This window comes from Orycteropus afer, unplaced genomic scaffold (assembly GCF_000298275.1).
Source record: "Orycteropus afer afer isolate SDZICR_OR568_19922 unplaced genomic scaffold, OryAfe1.0 scaffold00104, whole genome shotgun sequence".
Lineage (NCBI taxonomy): Eukaryota > Metazoa > Chordata > Mammalia > Tubulidentata > Orycteropodidae > Orycteropus > Orycteropus afer.
The window spans coordinates 2981691-3000969 of record NW_006921691.1 but is presented as its reverse complement, the minus strand read 5'-3'; positions in this window follow the sequence as shown (position 1 = coordinate 3000969).

Here is a 19279-nt window from a genome sequence, read left to right as displayed (position 1 = left end):
CATCTAAAGAATAGATTTGATGCATTGAACACCAATGACCGAAAACCAGAAGAATTGTGGGATGACATCAAGAATATCATCCATGAAGAAAGCAAGAGGTCACTAAAAAGATGAGAAAAGAAGAGAACAAAATGGATGACAGAGGTGACTCTGAAAACTTGCCCTTGAGCAGAGAGTAGCTAAAGCAAATAGAAGAAATGACAAGATCAAAGAGTTGAATGGAAGATTTCAAAGAGCAGCTTGAGCAGACAAAGACAATTACTATAATGAAATGTGCAAAGAGTTGGAGTTAGAAAACCAAAAGGGAAGAACATGCTCAGCATTTCTCATCTGAAAGAACTGAGGAAAAAATTTAACCTAGAGTTGCAATATTTTGCCCATCAAAAGATTCTATGGGCAAAATATTGAATGATGTAGGAAACAGCAAATGAAGATGGAAGGAATACACAGAGTCACTGTACCAAAAAGAGCTGGTAGATATTCATCCATTTCAGGAGGTGGCATATGTTCAAGAACCAATAGTATGGAAGGAGGAAATCAAAGCTGCAATGAAGGAATTGGTGAAGAACAAGGCTCCAGGAATTGATGGAATACCCATTAAGATGTTTCAACAAATGGATGCCCCACTGGAGTCATTTACTTGGTTATGCCAAGAGATTTGGAAGACAGCTGCCTGGACAAATGACTGGAAGAGATCCATATTTGGACCCATTCCAAAGAAAGGTTTACCACAGAATGTGGGAGTTACAGAACAATATCATTAATATTGCATGCAAGTAAGATCTTACTGAAGATAATTCAAAAATGGTTGCAGCAGTATAATGACAGAGAACTCCCAGAGATATAAGTTGGATTCAGAAGAGGACGTGGATCAAGGGATATCATAGCGGCTGTCAGATGGATCTTGGCTCAAGGCAAAGAATATCAGAAAGGTGTTTACTTGTGTTTTATTGACTACACAAAGAAATTTGATTTTATGGTTCATAACAAATTGTGGATACCATTGAGAAGAATGGGAATTCCAGAACACTTAATTTTACTCATGAGGATCCTGTATACTGACCAGGAGGCTGTTGTTTCAACAGAACAAGGGAACACTGCATAGTTTAAAATCAAGAAGGGAGTGCGTCAGGGTTGTGTCCTTTCACCACACTTATTCAATCTATATGTTGAGTAAATAATTTGAGAAGCTGTACTATATGAAGAAGAATGTAGCATCAAGATTGGAGGAAGAATCATTAACCTGCGATATGCTGATGACACAACTTTGCTTGCTGAAAGTGAGGATGACTTCAAACACTTACTGATGAAGATTGAAGAATAGAGTCTGCAGTATGGATTCCATCTCAATATAAAGAAAACAAAAATCCTCACAGCTGGACTAATAAGCAGCATCATGATAAATGGAGAAAAGATTGAGGTTGTCAAAGAATTCACGTTGCCTGATTCTACAATCAATGCCAATGGAAGCAGCAGTCAGGACTTTAGATGACCTATAGCACTGGGCAAGTCGGCTGCAAAGAACTTTCAAGTGGTGAAGAGTAACGATGTCTCCTTGAGGACTAAGGTGTGCCTGACACAAGCCATGGTATTTTCAATCACCTCATATGCATGTTAGAGCTGGACAATGAATAAGGAAGACTGAAGAAGAGTTGATGCTTGTGAGTTGTGGTGCTGGCGAAGAATGCTGAAAATACCATGGGCTGCTAAAAGAACTAACAAATCTGTCCTGGAGGAAGTGCCGCTGAAATGCTTCTTGGAAGCGAGAGTGGCCAGACTTCATTTCACCTACTTTGGTCATATTGTCAGAAGGGATCATTCCCTGGAGAAGGATGTCATGCTTGGTAAGGTGGAGGGTCGAAGAAAGAGGAGAAGGCCTTCAATGAGATGGACTGACATGGTGGCTGTGACAATGGGCTCAAGTATACCAAGGATCATGGAACTGGTGCGGGATCAGGAGGTGCTTCGTTCTGGTGTGCGTAAGGTTGCTATGAGTCAGAAACGACTCAACGACACCTAACAACAACAACAGCAAAATAAAACAAGGTGAGTGGCTTTGAAGAACAGAGACTTATTTTCTGACAGTTTTGGAGGATGAAAGTTCAAATTCAGAATATCAGCAGGACTGTGGTCTCTCTCTGCTGATTCTAGGGGAAGATCCTTCCTTGTCTACTCTGGATTCTGGTAGTCCCAAGTGTCTGACAATCCTTGAGTTGTAGATGTATCTTTACATGGTGTCTGTCTTCTCCGTGTGTGTAACTATGTATCTATTTTCCCTTTTACAAAACACCACTTAGAAAGGATTAGGATCTACCCTACTGCAATACATATGCATATACATATACATACACACACACACACATACACATGTGTGTGTGTGTGTGTATATATATATATATATATATATACACACACACTTACCAGGGAGCTCTGGTAGCATAGTGGCTAAGGCACTTGGCTGCTAACCACAAGGCTGGCGGTTCAAACCCATCAGCCACTCCTCAGAAGGAAGATGGGGCAATCTACTTCTGTAGTGATACTGCCTCGGAAACCCTAGGAGGGGTCACTATGAGTCGGGTCTGACTCGACGGCACATAACAACAATAACATATATATATACCAACTTCTTCTGCAGTCTGAAATTGACCAAACATCCATTCAAGATGGTTGATTATTACTGGTTCTTGGAATGCAAAAGTTAGAAACAAAGAAGAATCACCAGTAATTGCAAAATATGGTCTTGATGATAGAAATGATGGTCGAGATCACATGATAGAATTTTGCAAGACTAATGACTTATTCATTGAAAATACTTTTTTCCAATAACATAAATGGTGGCTATACTCATGGACTTCACCAGATGGAACACACGGGAACCAGAATGACTATGTCTGTGCAAAGAGGTGATGGAGGCTCAATACTTTCTGCCAAAACAAGGCCAGAAGCTGATTGTGGAACAGATCATCAACTGCTCATATGGAAGTTCAATTCGAAGCTGAAGACAATTAAAACAAATTTATGAGAGCCAACATATGACCTTGATTATATCCCATCTGAATTGAGAGACCATCTAAAGAATAGATTTGATATATTGAACCCCAATGACCAAAAACCAGATGACTTGTGGGGATGATATCAAAAACATAATCTATGAAGAAAGCAAAAGGTCATTACAAAAAACAGTAAGGGAAGAGAAGACCAAAATGGATGTCAGAAAAGACTCTGAAGCTTACTCTTGAATGGAGAGTAGCTAGTGCAAATGGGAGAAATAACAAGATAAAAGAGCTGAACAGAAGATTTCAAAGAGCAGCTCAAGAAGAAAAAGTCAATTATTATAATGAATTTTGCAAAGACCCAGAGTTAGAAAACAGAAAGGGAAGAACACACTCAGCATTCATCACACTGGAAGAATTGAAGAAAAAATTTCGAGTTGCAATATCGAAAGATTCTATGGGCAAAAGCAAAATATTGAATGATGCAGTAAACATTAAAAGAGGATGGAAGAAGATTAACACTGTTTCAGGCCCAACACTGCAATATCAGTAGCAGCAAATATCAGACTATGGATTAATGCATAGACAGGTGAGAAGAGCAGGTGGGGGTAGGAATACACTCTAGACTAAGGATAGATTTGGCTGAAGAAAATCTTACATATGCACTTGTGTTACAAAATTAGCCACATACATTACAGAAGCTACAGAAGACAGGGTGGGAGTAACTTTTCAGAGACAACCAAACATCTTGTGAGAGAGAATCTCCAGGCATGGGAGCTTGGGACCATAGTCTCAGGGGACATCAGGCTCAATTGGCACACATACTTCATAAAAATTTCATTCTACAACCTACTTTGGTGAGTAGCAGCTGACATCTTAAAAGGTTTCGAGCAGCCATCTAAGGTACAACTGTTGGTCTCCTCTTGGATGGAGTCAAGAAGCGTAAAGAAAATCGAAGGCATCTGGAAACAATTAGTCATTAGTCCAAAGATAAGATGGACCACAAGAATCTCAGCCTCCATGACTTGAGACCAGAAGAACTAGATGATGCCTGGCTACCCATGCCAACCACTTGGAATGGGATAAAACCTGGAGATCCTGGATAGAGTGGGAGGAAAAATGTGGAAGAAAATTAAAAAACACAAAAATGGCCAGTATTGCTGATAGGATAGAAACTGGTGGAGCCCTGGAGACTATGGCCCCAATTACCCTTCAAGCCTAGAAATGGACTCACTAACATGGATTGGCTCTCAGCCCAACAGTAGAAAGACCCAAGTACAGAACACCCCCCCCTAGGTCAATGCACCCACCTACTCTAGGGAGATTAACCCCTTGGATCAAGCAGCCATGAGACACCAGAGGGGTGGCACTCACATAGAGGGAAGGCTGGACAGACAGGAATGCATGAATTGAGAGGGGCACAGGGAGGGGAGGGGAGGAGAGATAAAAGAAAAGAAAGAAAGAAAAAAGATGATGGAAGGTATACACAGAGTCACTGTACCAAAAAGAATTAGTTGATGGTCATCTATTTCAGGAGGTGGCATATGATCAAGAACCAGTGGGACTGATGGAAGAAGTTGAAGCTGCACTGAAGAAACTGGCAAAAAACAAGGCTTCAGGAATAGATGGTTTGAGATGGGTTGGAGACATTGAGATGTTTCAACAAACAAATGCTGTTCTGGAGGTACTTACTAGTCTATGCCAAGAAATTTAGAAGACAGCTACCTGGCCAACTGACTGGAAGAGATCCTTAATTGTACCCATTCCAAAGAAAGATGATCCCACAGAATGTGGAAATTATTGAACAATGTCATTAATATGTGCAAGTAAAATTTTGTTGAAGATAATTAAAAAATAGTTGTAGTAATATATTGACAGAATTTCCAGAAATGCAAGCTGGATTCAGAAGGGAACATAGAACAAGGGATATCATTGCTGATGTGAGATGGATCTTGGCTGAAAACAAAGAATACCAGAAAGATGTTTACTTGTGTTTTATTGACTATGTAAAAGCATTCAACTATTTGGGGATCATAACAAATTATGGATAACATTAAGAAGAATGAGAATTCCAGAACACTTAATTGTGGTAATGAGGACCTGTACATAGACTAGGAGGCTGTCATTTGAACAGAACAAGGGGATACTTCATGGTTTAAAATCAGGAAGGGAGCACATCACGGTTGTGTCCTTTCACCATACTTATTCAATCTTTATACTGAGCAAATAATCTGAGAAGCTGGACTATATGAAGAACATGGCATGTGTATGATGATTGTCAGCATTATCTTGCAGTATGTACCTATCTAATAACCATTATTAAAACATTTCTTAATAAAAGTAACATCTCACGGCTGTCGAGTCAGATCCAACTCATAGCGACCCCTCCTTGGGTTTCTGAGGCGGTATAACTACGGAAATAGGTTGCCCAACCTTCCTTCCAAGGAGTGGCTGGTGGATTTGAATTGCCAGCCTTCTGGTTAGCAATCAAATGCCTTAGGCACTATGCCACCAGTAGTGTTATCCTATTTTCAGATGAAAAATTTGAAGTTAGAAATGTTAGTATATGATTCAGTGTCATTCTGATAGTCTGTAATACTGATTTATTGATTTTTTTGCATAAGATAAGGTATAGATATAAAATTAAATACTCTATTTCTAGGAATTGTTTAGAATATCAGTTCGTACAGTACCATACAAATTAATCAATGTACAAATGAACAAGAACATCTACTAAGGAGCATTCAAGGGATTTAGGATTTGGCTGGGTAGAGAAAACTATCACACATGAGTTGGAGAAGTTTGCTTTATGCTGTGACACTGATGATACATTTACTGGTATACATAAGAATAAAGATGTTCCTTCAAGAATGGTAGGCATTGAATAGTCATGCAGAAGAAGAGAAAGCATGAATATAGAAGTGGAGGCAGGAATAAACTTTGGGTGTACCAAAGAGACTGGGCTGATGAAAGGGAAAAAATCTCAACTCAGTTGAGTCAGAGCTTAAACTTTAGTTTTGTGTGAGTATAGGGTGATTTTCTTTTCCCCCATTTCACTGGGAGAACTCTAGTTCAGAACCAGGGTTAATATATTAACCCTGGACTATTTCACAGACCTCTTACTGAGCTCATTGCTTCCAGTCTCTCCCATTCCTAACTCCATCCCTCACACACCAAATTAGTATTTCTAAATATTATGTCTCTTGCTTCCTCCTTCAAGAGCCTATAATAGGTACGTACAATAGGTTCAGGAGCTTCTGTCACCTGTACTCATCATCTCTATTCAGCTCTCACTTCTTCCTAACTTGATTGGACCTTCACTCCATTCAGGGCAAGCTATCCATGCACAAACATTTACTTAGCATTTACTGTGTGTAAGAGTGCTGGGAATACAAGAATGACTTACACATGTTTAGTTCCCTCAGAAAAATCTTATAAATTCACGCATCTTATAAAAATAAGGCAACTGGGGCACAAATAAATATGTGACTTGGCCACAATTATGTCAGGTGAGTACAAATAAGATGAAAAATAAGTCTCCAAGTAGCCTGAAATCAAGCCATCCACTTCTGAAAAAATTGTCAGTGAAAACCTTGTGAATAGCAATGAAACACTCTCTGATATATACTGGAAAACGTTATGAATAGTCCTGAAACATTGTCTGATACAGTGCCAGAAGATGAGCTGCTCAGGTTGGAAGGCATTCAAAATACAACTAGAGAAGTGCTGCCTCCTCAAAGTAGAGTTGATCTTAATGACATGGATGGAGTAAAGCTTTCAAGAACTTCATTTGCTGATAGGGCATGACTAAAAATGAGAAGAAACAGTAGCAAACAAACATTAATAACAGAATGTACAAAATATGAATGTAGGAAAATTGGAAGTTGTCAAAAATGAAATGGAGTGCATAAAGATCGATATCCTAGGCATTAGTGAGCTGAAATTGTGAATCAGGCAGTAATGTGGTCTACTATGCTGGGAATGACAAATTGAAGATTAATGGAGTTGCATTCATCATCAAAAAGAATGTTTCAAGACCTATCCTGAAGTATAATGCTGTCAGTGATAGGGTAATATCCTACAAGGAAGACCAGATAATATTACTATTATTCCAATTTATGCACCAACCAAAAATGAGGAAATTGGAGATTTTGATCACCTTCTGCAGTCTGAAATTGACCAAATATGCAATCAATGTGTATTGATGATTACTAGTAATTGAATGTGAAAGTGGGAAACAAAGAAGGAGCATCGGTACTTGGAAAATATGGTCTTCATGAGAAAAATGACACTTGAGCTCACATGATAGAATTTTGCAAAGCTAATGATTTAATCATCACAAATACCTTTTTCAACAACATAAATGGGGGCTATACATGTGGACCTTGCCAGATGGAATGCACAGAAGTCAGATTGACTACATCTGTGGAAAAAGGCCATGGAGAAGCTCAATATTTTCAGTCAAAACAAGACCAGGACCTGACTGTAAAACAGACAATCAATTGGCCATATGCAAGTTCAAGTTGAAACTGAAGAAAAGTAAAAGAAGTCCATGAAAACCAAAATATAGCTTGATTCTATCCCAGCAGAATTTAGGGACCATTTGAAGAACAAATGACCGAAAACCACATGAGTTGTGGGATGACATCAATATCATCCATAAAGAAAGCAATATACAGGAAAGGAAGAAAGATCAAAATGGATGTCAGAAGAGACTCTGAAACTTGCTCTTGAGTGTGGAGTAGTTAAAGCAAATGGAAGAAATGATAAGATTAAAGAGTTGAACAAAAGATTTCAAAGGGCAGCTTGAGAAGACAAAGTAAAATATTATAATGAAATGTGCAAAGACCTGGAGTTAGAAAACCAAAAGGGAAGAACACCCTTGGAATTTCTCAAGCTGAAAGAATGGAAGAAAATATTCAAGCCTTCAGATGTAATATTGAAGGATTCTATGGGCAAAATAGTGAACAGTACAGGAAGCATCAAAAGAAGATGGGAGGAATCCACAGAGTAACTGCACAAAAAAAAGAATTGGTCAACTATTTCAGGAGGTGACACATGATCAAGAACCAATGGTACTGAAGAAAGAAGTCTGAGCTGCACTGAAGGAATTGGTGAAAAACAAGGCTCTAGGAATTGACAGAATACCCGTTGAGATATTTCAACAAACAGATGCAGTGCTGGAGGTGCTTACTCATTTATGCCAAGAAATTTGGAAGAGAGCTGCCTGGCCAACAGACTGGAAGATATCCATGTTTATGCCCATTCCAAAGAAAAGTGATCCAACAGAATGTGGAAATTATCGAACAACATCATTAATATCACAAAAAGTATAATTTTGCTGAAGATAATTAAAAAAGAGTTGCAGCAGTATATTGACAGGGAACTGCCAGACATTCAAGCTAGATTGAGAAGAGGATGTGGAATAAGGGATATCATTGCTGATGTCAGATGGATCTTGGCTGAAACGAATATCAGAAAAATGTTTGCCTGTGTTTTATTGACTATGCAAAGGCACTGGATTGTGTCAAATTATGGCTAATATTGCAAAAAATGGGAATTTCAGAACACTTAATTGTGCTTATTAGGAGCCTGTACATGGACCAAGAAGCAGTCATTCAGACAGAATAAGGAAATACTGCATGGTTTAAACTCAGGAAGTGTGTGTATCAGGATTGTGTCCTTTCACCATACTAATTCAATCTGTATGCTGAGCAAATAATCCAAGAAGCTGGACTATATGAAGAAGAATGTGACATTAGGATTATAGAAAGACTTATCAACAACTTGTAATATGCAGATGAAAAACACCTTGTTTTCTGGAAGTAAAGATGATTAGAAGCCCTTATTGATAAAGATAAAGAACTAAAGTCTTCAGTATGGATTATACATCAATATAAAGAAAATTAAAATCCTCACAACTGGACCAATAAGCAACACCACGAAAAATAGAGAAGATAGAAGTTGTCGGGGATTTCATTTTACTTGGATCCGCAATCAACACCCATGAAAGCAGCAATCAAAAAATCAAATGTCATATTGCGCTGGGCAAATCTGCTGCAAAAGACTTCTTTAAAGTGTTAAGAAGCAAAGATGTCACTTTGAAGACTAAAATGTGCGTAACCCAAATCATGGTATTTTCCATAGCCTCATATGCATGGGAAAGCTCGACAATGAATAAGGAAGACAGAAGAGTTGATGCCCTTGAACTGTGGTGTTGGTAAAGAATACTGAAAATAACATGGACTGTCAGAAAAACAAACAAATCTGTCTTAGAAAAAATGCAGCTGGAATGCTCTTTGGGAGTAAGAAAAGCCAGACTCTTTCTCACCTACTTTGGTCATATTGTCAGATGGGACCATTCGCTGGAAAAGGATATCATGCTTGGTAAAGTGGAGGGTCAGCAAAAAAGGGGAAGGCCCTCATTGAGATGGATTGACACTGTGGCTGCAACAATGGGCTCAGGTATAGCAAAGGTTGTGAGGCTGGTGCATGACTGGGCAGTGTTTCATTCTGTTGTACACAGGGCTGCTATGCTATGAGTCTGAGCTGACTCGATGACACCTAACAACAACAGCAACAACAACAACAAAGTAACCCTTAAAGTTATCAAACTCAGAGGACGTTAGTGGAAGGATGAATATGAAGTGTTATGTGCTCCTCAGAAGAAAGCCACTATTATAAGTTCAGGGCCCTCATATCATTAAAACCTTTGACATTTATCTCCATAGTTGAATCTGTGACTAATAAATTTCAAAGGAAGTTAGTTCAATAATAACTGAAATAATACTTAAGAACGTCATCTGCACAGCAGATGCTATAGATGAGCAAATGAACTCGAATCTTATGCTCAGTAAGAGGTGTTTAAATATGAAAAACCCACCACTACCATTGAGTGGATTCTAATAGCAACCCTAAGGGACAGATTAGAACTGCCTCATAGGGTTTCCAAGGCTGTAAATCTTGACACACTCCTTCATCTTTCTCTCATGGAGCAACTGGTGGGTTTGAACCACTGACCTTCTGGTTAACAGCTAAATGCTTTAACCACTGTACCACCAGAGTGCCATTTTAAATAGAGAGCATATTTCAATTTGTTTTATGTACATTTACTGAAAGGAAAAAGCCAGGTAGTCATCAATAGTGCAGCTGGGGGAAAGTATTGGATTTAAGCTTTGCTTTAAAGGAATCTGTGTTCTGTCTTGAATCCGTTCCTAAAGTCAATACTCATTGACCTTAAAGGATCTCTCTGAGAGCTACAAAGATGTCTCTGTCCATGGTGATAATATTTATGAAGGCTATGATTGCATTTTGAAATTCATGTCTAAAGTTGACTTACCTTTTAAAATAACCACTTGCTATCTTTTAGGGGGAAAAGTTACATGGAATTGTATAACTCTGTTTATATTTCCTGTTGGAAATTTTAGAGAATATTATTAAGGCAATCTGGGCCCAATGTGTAAACTTCAGACTAACAGCATCAGCATCACCTGGGAGGCTGGGAGAAATGGAGAATCTCAATCCCCACTCCAGACCCACTAAATTAGAGTCTATTTAACATAATTCCCAGGAGATTTGTACATGCATTAAAGTTTGAGCAGCACTGCTCTATGCATTTGGGCAATCTGATGAATGGAAAGTTGCTAAGCATCTGTGATAGGTGGGATAGTCCTTTACATAATTTAGGCTGGCAGTTATTTTGATAAATACAAATTGGATATGGTGGGAATAAATGTTTGCTCAAATGACATGCCAATTTTTGTGATGAAGTCATCTGAGAGTATTAAAATGAAGGAAGGTACTTTCTGATCACTGTGTGTCAGGCTACTTCCTGTCCTGTCGGTCACAGAATTAGAAATGTGTTTTTTTTTCTTTGTCTATGTTTATAGCCAGATGTGCATTGAAGAATCCATCACATTTGTTTAAGTGATTCAGGAGTTGGATTTTCAAGGAGCAAGTTATCTAATTACCATGTTTCTAAACTTGTGCTAATTTCACAACATTCATTTTCCAGTCCTCTTCAGAGAGTGAGATTAGGCAACATCCAGAAAGGGCAAGTCAGGTCTGCTGCATGAAGTCTGCAATGACTGGCTAATTGAAAACAAAACAGTCATGCAGCCCGACCCACATGCAATCAATCATCCTTGTTGCCTTCTGCAGACATTTTTTTCTGTCAAAGCTGATATCTAAGGACACTTATCCTGTCCTCCCTGGGTTTAGAGCATTGGTGGAATTAAAGCTTCCTTTCATATGATTTGTCACGGAGTAACGGTAACTGATAGATGATCTCTCTCCTAACAGACACAGAGCGAGATAATGAGATTTGATGCCAGCCTTTGGTTACATACCCAGGACTGATGAATGCACTAATGATGATTGACCCCAATAAACTGATTTTTATTGATAGCCTGTTGACATAACAAAGGGTTTGTGATTTCAGCAGTTTCTTTAGGTTGCATTTTTGTGTTCAGTCCTTAAATAAATAAGGTCTTTTCTAATAACATTTATAATTTCTCTTGACTAAGCACAGCTACCACCTTCCTGGAAGATCTCTTACTGTTTTTTAGTTATTTACAAGGGGGCTTTTGTATAAAGAGGCTTTTATATACACTGTATATATGTGTATGTGTGTGTTTATGGTGGGTGTATGTTTATATATTCTTCCAGCAAAACTTAGCAGCATCTAAAACCTGGGTCCTGTCATTGATTTTTCAATTTCAGTGTTGTTGGGAGATGGAAATAAAAGGATTACATCAGAATCTATCTAGAAACATTCTGCACTAAATCAAACTACACTGGACCAGTTGTTGCCTTGGTGAGCTTTATTGCCATTTGCTGACGCAGCTTGCTCCAGCCAACCTACCACAAGGGACATATAACAGAAGCCCTGTAGTGAAGCCCACTACAATTTCTTGGAAGAAATTCATAAAAGAGCAGAGATGTGGTCCTAGCAATAAATCATAGAGGCATTTGTTTCAGGGCCATGAAATAATATCAATAACTCCTTAGTAACACATTATAAGGGCAATAAAGAGAATTCACCAGTTTTTTTCTTTTTTTCAAATCTACTAGGGCTATTTTTAATTTCAACTCATGATTAAAGACACAACAAAGCATGTAACAGTAGCTATTTATCCATTGCTTTTCATTTATTTCAGATTTTGTCATGAATTCTACTTTCATCTTGCCACTTACAGTTCATTATCTAAAACAACCTTGAAGATTGGTTCAGCCATATTCAAGGACCCCTAAATGGGTTCATCAGCTTACAACAAACTACACACTCTCCCTCAGAAACTCACTGTTTTTGATCACATCTGGTCTTCCTTATTAAATTAGCTAAGTGATTAGCTATTCAGTATAGTTTAGTGAAGGAGCCCTGGTGGCATGAATGTTTAAATATTGGCCAACTAACATAAAGGTTGGAGGTTGGAACCCACCCAGCAGCTCCATGGGAGAAAGGCCTGATGGTGTCCTTTTGTAAAGAGTACAGCTAAGAAAATCCTATGGGGCCATTAGTTCTATTCTGTCACAGGGGGTTGCTATGAGCCGGAATCGACTCAATAGCATAAGAACAACAACATAGTTGAGTTGATGGCATTGGTGGTTCAGCTGTGGAAGTCTTGCTTTCTATGTGGAGCTCTAATTTGATTTCCTGCCAATGCACCTCATGTACAGCCACTAACCGTCAGTGGAAGCTTTGTGTTGCATTGTGCTGAAAAACATTTTCAGCAGAACTTCTAGGCTAAGAAGAAAGGCTGGCGATCTACTTCTAAAAATCATCCAATGAAAACCCTGATCCCAGTGGTCTGATTTTGTTGGCAGTGAGGTTGTCATGAATTGGGGCTGACTTGATAGCAGCTAACAGCAACAACAACAACAACAAATGTTGAGTTGTGTACCTGCTACATGTCTAGCGCTGTGCTTGGTGTCACAAAGTATATGAAGAAGGAGAGATCACTGTCCCGACCCTCAAGGAGCTCAGAGCATATTCAGAGAGGCCCAGAATAAAGTGCTAGGTGGAGAATACTGCAAGGTGGAGTTAAATGGTAAATTGTTTAAGGAGAGGGAGTACTCAGAGTGAGCTGGAATAGTTAGGGAGAGCTTCTCAGAAGAGGAGGATCTAAATTGGGCTTTGAACAGGAGGCAGAGGGTAAGGGGAAGTGGGAGGCGTTATAGGAAGTAATGCAATCAAAGAAGACTCCCTTGTCTGAAGCAGAAGCTTTATGTTGGAGACTGATGGAAAAACTTGGATGGGAGTGGGACACAGGGTGGAGAAGATAATGATATAGGAGGACTTCACTTGGAGAAGACAAAACTCAAAGAGGCAGAATTTTGTGCAGGCTTCCATGTGTAAGATAAGGGTATGGCAGCAGGGACAGTAGGGCAAGGGCAGTGGAGGAGATACTGTAAACAGCTTGAGGCCCTTTTGCCCATTTGACAAATCCTTTACGTTCCTTCTAATGTTTCTCAGAATATTCTCTGTGGACCATGCATATGAACTTGTTAAAAAGGTACATTTCTGGGTTCTACATTGGACCTACTAAATCTTGAACCACTGGAAATCTAGATTTTTAATAAGTCCTTATATATTTTACACCAGATGAAACTGAGGCTCAGAGAGACAAAATACATTGCTCAATTATCACAAAGCTTAGCAAGTGATGGAGCTGGGGTTTGCACTCAGGCTCCAAAGTCTCTTTTGTGTCAGCTTGAATAGTTGTCTCTCTGTTCTCTCTATATTATATGGAAAAGCTAGGCTGGCAACATTTTTTTGTTGTTGTTCCTTTTGTGTTTTTATCTTTGAAAAGTATGTATTTTCTCTCTTTTGGTTTGAGTTTTTCTTTGTAGGTTAAGCAATATTCTAACAATAAGTGAATTAAAATAAATCATCAAATGATTTCATCTCATCAAATCAACTGCTTTCATTTGTAATGTTTTTAAGTGGCTGGTTGATCTTCCCTTTATGTTGTTAAGAAATATTCCTTTGTGTAACGTCCAGTATTTTCCTTTCTACATAGAGAGATAAAACAAATGAAGCAAAATAAGCCCAATTCATAAATCTAGGGAAAGTGTTCTTTGTTCCATTTTTTCTTCCATCTATTCTATGGGTTTGAAATTTTCAAAAGTAATTCAAATTCAAATTCAAAATTTGCCAGGAGACAAAAAAGTTTAGTTTCAATACTCTAGCAATGAGAAATCTGAAAAGGAAATTAGGGAAAAAATTCCATTTACAATAGCATCTAAGAGAATAAAATACCTAGGAATAATCTAACCAGAGACATGAAGGACTTATAGAATGGAAACTATAAAACACTGATGAAAAAGATTAAAGAAGATTTAACTAAGTAGAAAGATGTTCCATGTTCATGGATTGGAAGACTTAATATTAAGATGTCAGTACTACTATCCAAAGCAATCTATAGATTCAACACAATCCCAATCAACATTCCAGTAGCTTTCTTTAGAAATAAAAAAAACAATCTTCAACTTTACATGGAAAGGCAAGAGGCCCTGAATAGCTAAAGAAAGGCTGAAAGAGAAGAAGAAAGTAGAAGGACTCAAACTTCCCGATTTTAAAACTTACTGTACAACTACCCACCATTCATCTGTCAGTTTGTCATACTTTGGTGGCTTGTGTGTTGCTGTGATGCTAGAAGCTATGTCACTGGTATTTCAAATACCAGCAGGGTCACCCATGGTGGGTGATTTTTAGCGGAACTTCTATAGGGAGAGAGACAAGGAAGAAGGAAGACGCAGTTCACTCTGAAAAAAGTTAGCCACTGAAAACCTTATGAATAGCAGTGAAACACTGTCAGATACAGTGCCAGAAAATGAGCCCCTCAGGTTGGAAGGCACTCAAAATATGACTGGGGAAGAGCTGACTCCTCAAAGTAGTAGCAGCTCTGAAACATTGTCTAATATACTGTCAGAAGATGAGCCCCTCAGGTAGGTTGTTGTTGTTAGCTGCTGTGAAGTTGTCTCTGACTCGTAGTGACCCTATGCACAGCAGAAAAAAATACTGCCCAGTCTTGTGCCAGCCTCACAATCCTTGCTATACTTGAGCCCATCATTGCAGCCCCTGTGTCTATCCATCTTGTTGAAGGCCTTCCCCTTCTTCATTTACCCTCAAAGTAGAGATGACTTTAATGATGTGGGTGGAATAAAACATTCTGGACCTATATTTGCTGATATGGCACAATTAAAAATGAGAAGAAACAGCTGCAAACATCCATTTATAATTGGAACATGGAATGTGTTCTGGTTACCTGGTGCCACTCTGACAAGAGTATACCACAAATGGGATGGCCTTAACAAACAAGAGTTTATTCTTACAATTTGGAGGCATTAAGTCCAAGTTCAAAGTGCCAAGCTCTAGGGGCTTGGTGAAAACCCCTCAGCCTTGGGCTTCAGCTCTGCCTCCAGCTCCTGACCCACTGAAGCTAGAGGCGTTTCTTCACTCAGACAGCTGCTGGTTGCTGAGGCCGCCAAGCCCAGGGTTGACAAGTAAAAAGACACAGTCCTGATGTTACCAAACCACATGACAGGCCATTAACTCAAGTCCATTTTAAGTCCCAAGGTCGGCAGAGCATGGCAGGCTGCTGAACAATGACATGGCTACATGCAGGATCCAAGCATGCCATAAGCTCAAGACCATTCTCCAAAGCTTCTGCTTGTTTAAGGAAGCAGATCACATTCCCTAAGGCAGCTACTCAGCTGCCCACTCAAACGGGCCTAGCCAAGTTGACATACAAATTGAACTACCACAGAATGTATTAAGTATGAATCTAGGAAAATTGGGAACTGTCAAAAATGAAATGGAACACATTGAAATTGACCAAACATGCAATCAAGATGCATTGGTAGTTGCTAGTGATTGGGATGCAAAAGTTGGAAACAACGAAAAATCATTGATAGTTGGAAAAATGGCTTTGGTGATAGAAATGATGCTGGTGATAATATGATAGAAATTTGCAAGACCAAGAGTTATTCATTGCAGATACCTTTTTCAACTATATGAACAGTGACTATGTACCTGGACCTCACCAGATGGAATACACAGGAATCAAATTGACTAAACCTGTGGAAAGAAATGATGCAGAAGCTCAACATCTTCAGTTAGAACAAAGCCAGTGACTGTAAAACAGACCATCAATTGCTCATATCCAAGTTTAAGTTTAAGCTGAAGAAAATTAAAACACGTCCACAAGAGCCAAAATATGACCTTGAGTATATCTCACCTTAATTTAGAGACCATCTGAAGAATAGATTTGATGCATTGAACACCAGTGACTGAAGATCAGATGACTTGTGGGATAACATCAAGGACATTATACATGAAGAAAGCAAAAGGTCATTAAAAAGACAGGAAAGAAAGAAAAGATCAAAATGGATGTCAGAATAGACTGAAACTTGCTCTTGAATGGAGAGTAGAATACTGAATGTACTGTGGACCGTTAGAAGAATGAACAAATCTGTCTCAGAAGAAGTACACCCAGAATGCTCCTTAGAAGCAAGGATGATGAGACTTTACCTCTCATTCTTTGGACATGTTATCAAGAGGGATCAGTCCCTGAAGAAGGACATTATGCTTGGTAAAGGAGATGGTCAGAGAAAAAGAGGAAGACCCTCAATGAAATGGATTGACACATGGCTGTAACAATGGGCTCAAGCATGGCAATAATTATGAGGATGGCACAGGACTGGCAGTGTTTTATTCTGTTGTACATGAGGTCACTACGAGTTGACTGACTTGACAGTCTGGTACTATATAACAATAGACACACAGAACAAAGGGATAGAGTCAAGAATCCAGAAATAAATTCACATATCTATGGTCAAGTTATTTTAACAAAGAGGAGCTTCTTCATAAATGGTCCTGGGAAAATTGATTTCCCACATACAGAAAAGTGAGACAGGATATACATCATACACAGAAAATAAATTCAAAATGGATTAAGGACTTAAATGTGCAAACGAAAACCATCAATTCTCAGAAGAATGAGCAAGGGTAATGCTGTCAGGTCTAGCCTTCAATAATGGATTATTTAATATAATAACAAAAGCACAAACTGTAAAAGAAATAAATGGAATCTCATAAGTATTAAAAACTTCTGTTTTTTCATCAAAAGTCTTTACCAAAGTTACAAAACAAAATGTGTAAAAAATGTTGAATGGAAAACCAATTTACTCTGTAAACTTTCACTCAAATCACAATAAAAAATTAAAAAAAGAAGTCTTACCAAAAAAGTGAAAAGACAAATACTGAAGACTGGAAGAATATCTTTAGAACCCATATATCTGACAAGAATTTAATAACCAATATATATGTAAAACTTCAACATCTTAACAAAAATAAAATGAGCAAAGAACTTGAACAGACATTTCACTAAAGAGAATATTCGAACAGCCACCAAACACATGAAAATATGCTCAGCATTGTCAGCTATCCAAAAAACCAGCTATCCAAAAACTCACTGTCATTGAGTTGATTCCAACTCAAAGCCACACCCCTTGAGTTTCTGAGGCAGTATATCTTTATGGAAGTTGCTTGCCCTGTCTTCCTTCCATGGAGTGGCTGGGGGTTTGAACCACCAACCTTCTGGTTAGCAGTTAAATGTCTCGGGCACTGTACCACCAGAGGTCCTTTTACCAGCTATCAGAGAGACAAAAATCAAAACCACAATGAGATACCATTACACGTCACTGGCATGGCTAAGATAAAAACAAACAGAAAATAACAAATGTTGGCAAGAATGTGGGGAAACTGGAACACTTATTCATTGCTGGTGGCAATGCAAAATAGCACACCCACCGTGGAAAGCAGTGTGGCAGTTCCTCAAAAATCTAGAAATAGAGCTACCATATGATCCAGCATCTCCACTCTTAGGTATATACCCCAATGGCTTGAAAGCAGAGACTCAAAAGAGATTTGTTCATTGCAGCACTATTCACAACAGCCAAAAGGTGGAAATAACCTAAGTGCTCATCAACAGATGAATGGTTAAACAAAATGTGGTACATACATACATACAATGGAATACTACTCAGCCAGTGGGAAAAATGAAGTCTTGATATATGTTGCAGTATGGATGGAATTGGAAGACATTATACTAAGTAAAGGAGCTCTGGTAGCATAGTGCCTAAGGCACCTGACTGCTAACCAGAAGGCTGGCGGTTCAAACCCACCAGCCACTCCTCGGAAGGAAGGTTGGGCAATCTACTGCCATAGTGATACTGCCTCAGCAACCCAAGGAGGGGTCGCTATGAGTTGGGTCCAACTCGATGGCACATAACAACAACATACTAAGTAAAATAAGTCAATCACAAAAGAACAAATATTGTATGACTTCACTTATATAACAAGACAAGAAAAGGCAAATGTATAGAGACTAAATTTTAAAAAGGGAAGGGGAAGAAGCGAGGGATTAATAATGATGGAAAAATCACATTAAGGGTAGGGTTGCACAGCCAATTATTGTAATTGCTGTCAATAAGTTGTACACCTGTGAAAAGTTGAGTTGGCAAAAGTGATGTGATAGGTATATTCACAACAATGACAGAAAAAAGGAGTTCCTGCTGTTTCTTGTGTACAATCACAAACCTCAAGGGATTGGTTCCCTGGTTTGGTGGTTTAGAGGTAGGATTGCATAGGATCTCACTGTTAATTGGCCTTACAATGTATTTAGTGCTTCTTTTCTACATTATAGTTCATTGCAAATTGCCTGGGGTCTTAGAAGTTTGCAAGCAGCCATCCAAAGCACAACAATTGGCCTCTACTCACCTGGAGCAGGCAGTCAGCTGCAGGGATCCAAGTGGGGAGAGGAACTCAGGCACGCCCAAAGCAGCAGTGCGGGAGAGCAGCAAAAAGGGGATTAAAAGCCAGGAACTCAGACAGAGGAGCAGTCAGATTCAGGGATCCAGGTGAAGAGAGGAACTCAGTCACGCTCAAAGCAGCAGGGAGGGAGAGCAGGAGAAAGGGGATTAAAAGGCCTAGGAATCTGGACAAAGGAGGAGTCAGCCGCAGGGACCCAGGTAAGGGTGGTATGAGAGGTTTCCAACAGGGAGACAAACTTGTCTGTCGGTTTGTCCTACTGTGGTGATGTGTTGATGTGAATTTTGAGGCTGAGCCACATGGTGCACAGGTATCATCCCAGCTTACAGACTGAGACAGACTAGGAAGAAGGAGGAGGCTGTCCACTTCTCAAATAATTGGCCAGAGAAAACCTTATGAATAGCAAAGAAACACTGTTTGATACATTACCGTGCAACTTTATGAATAGTCC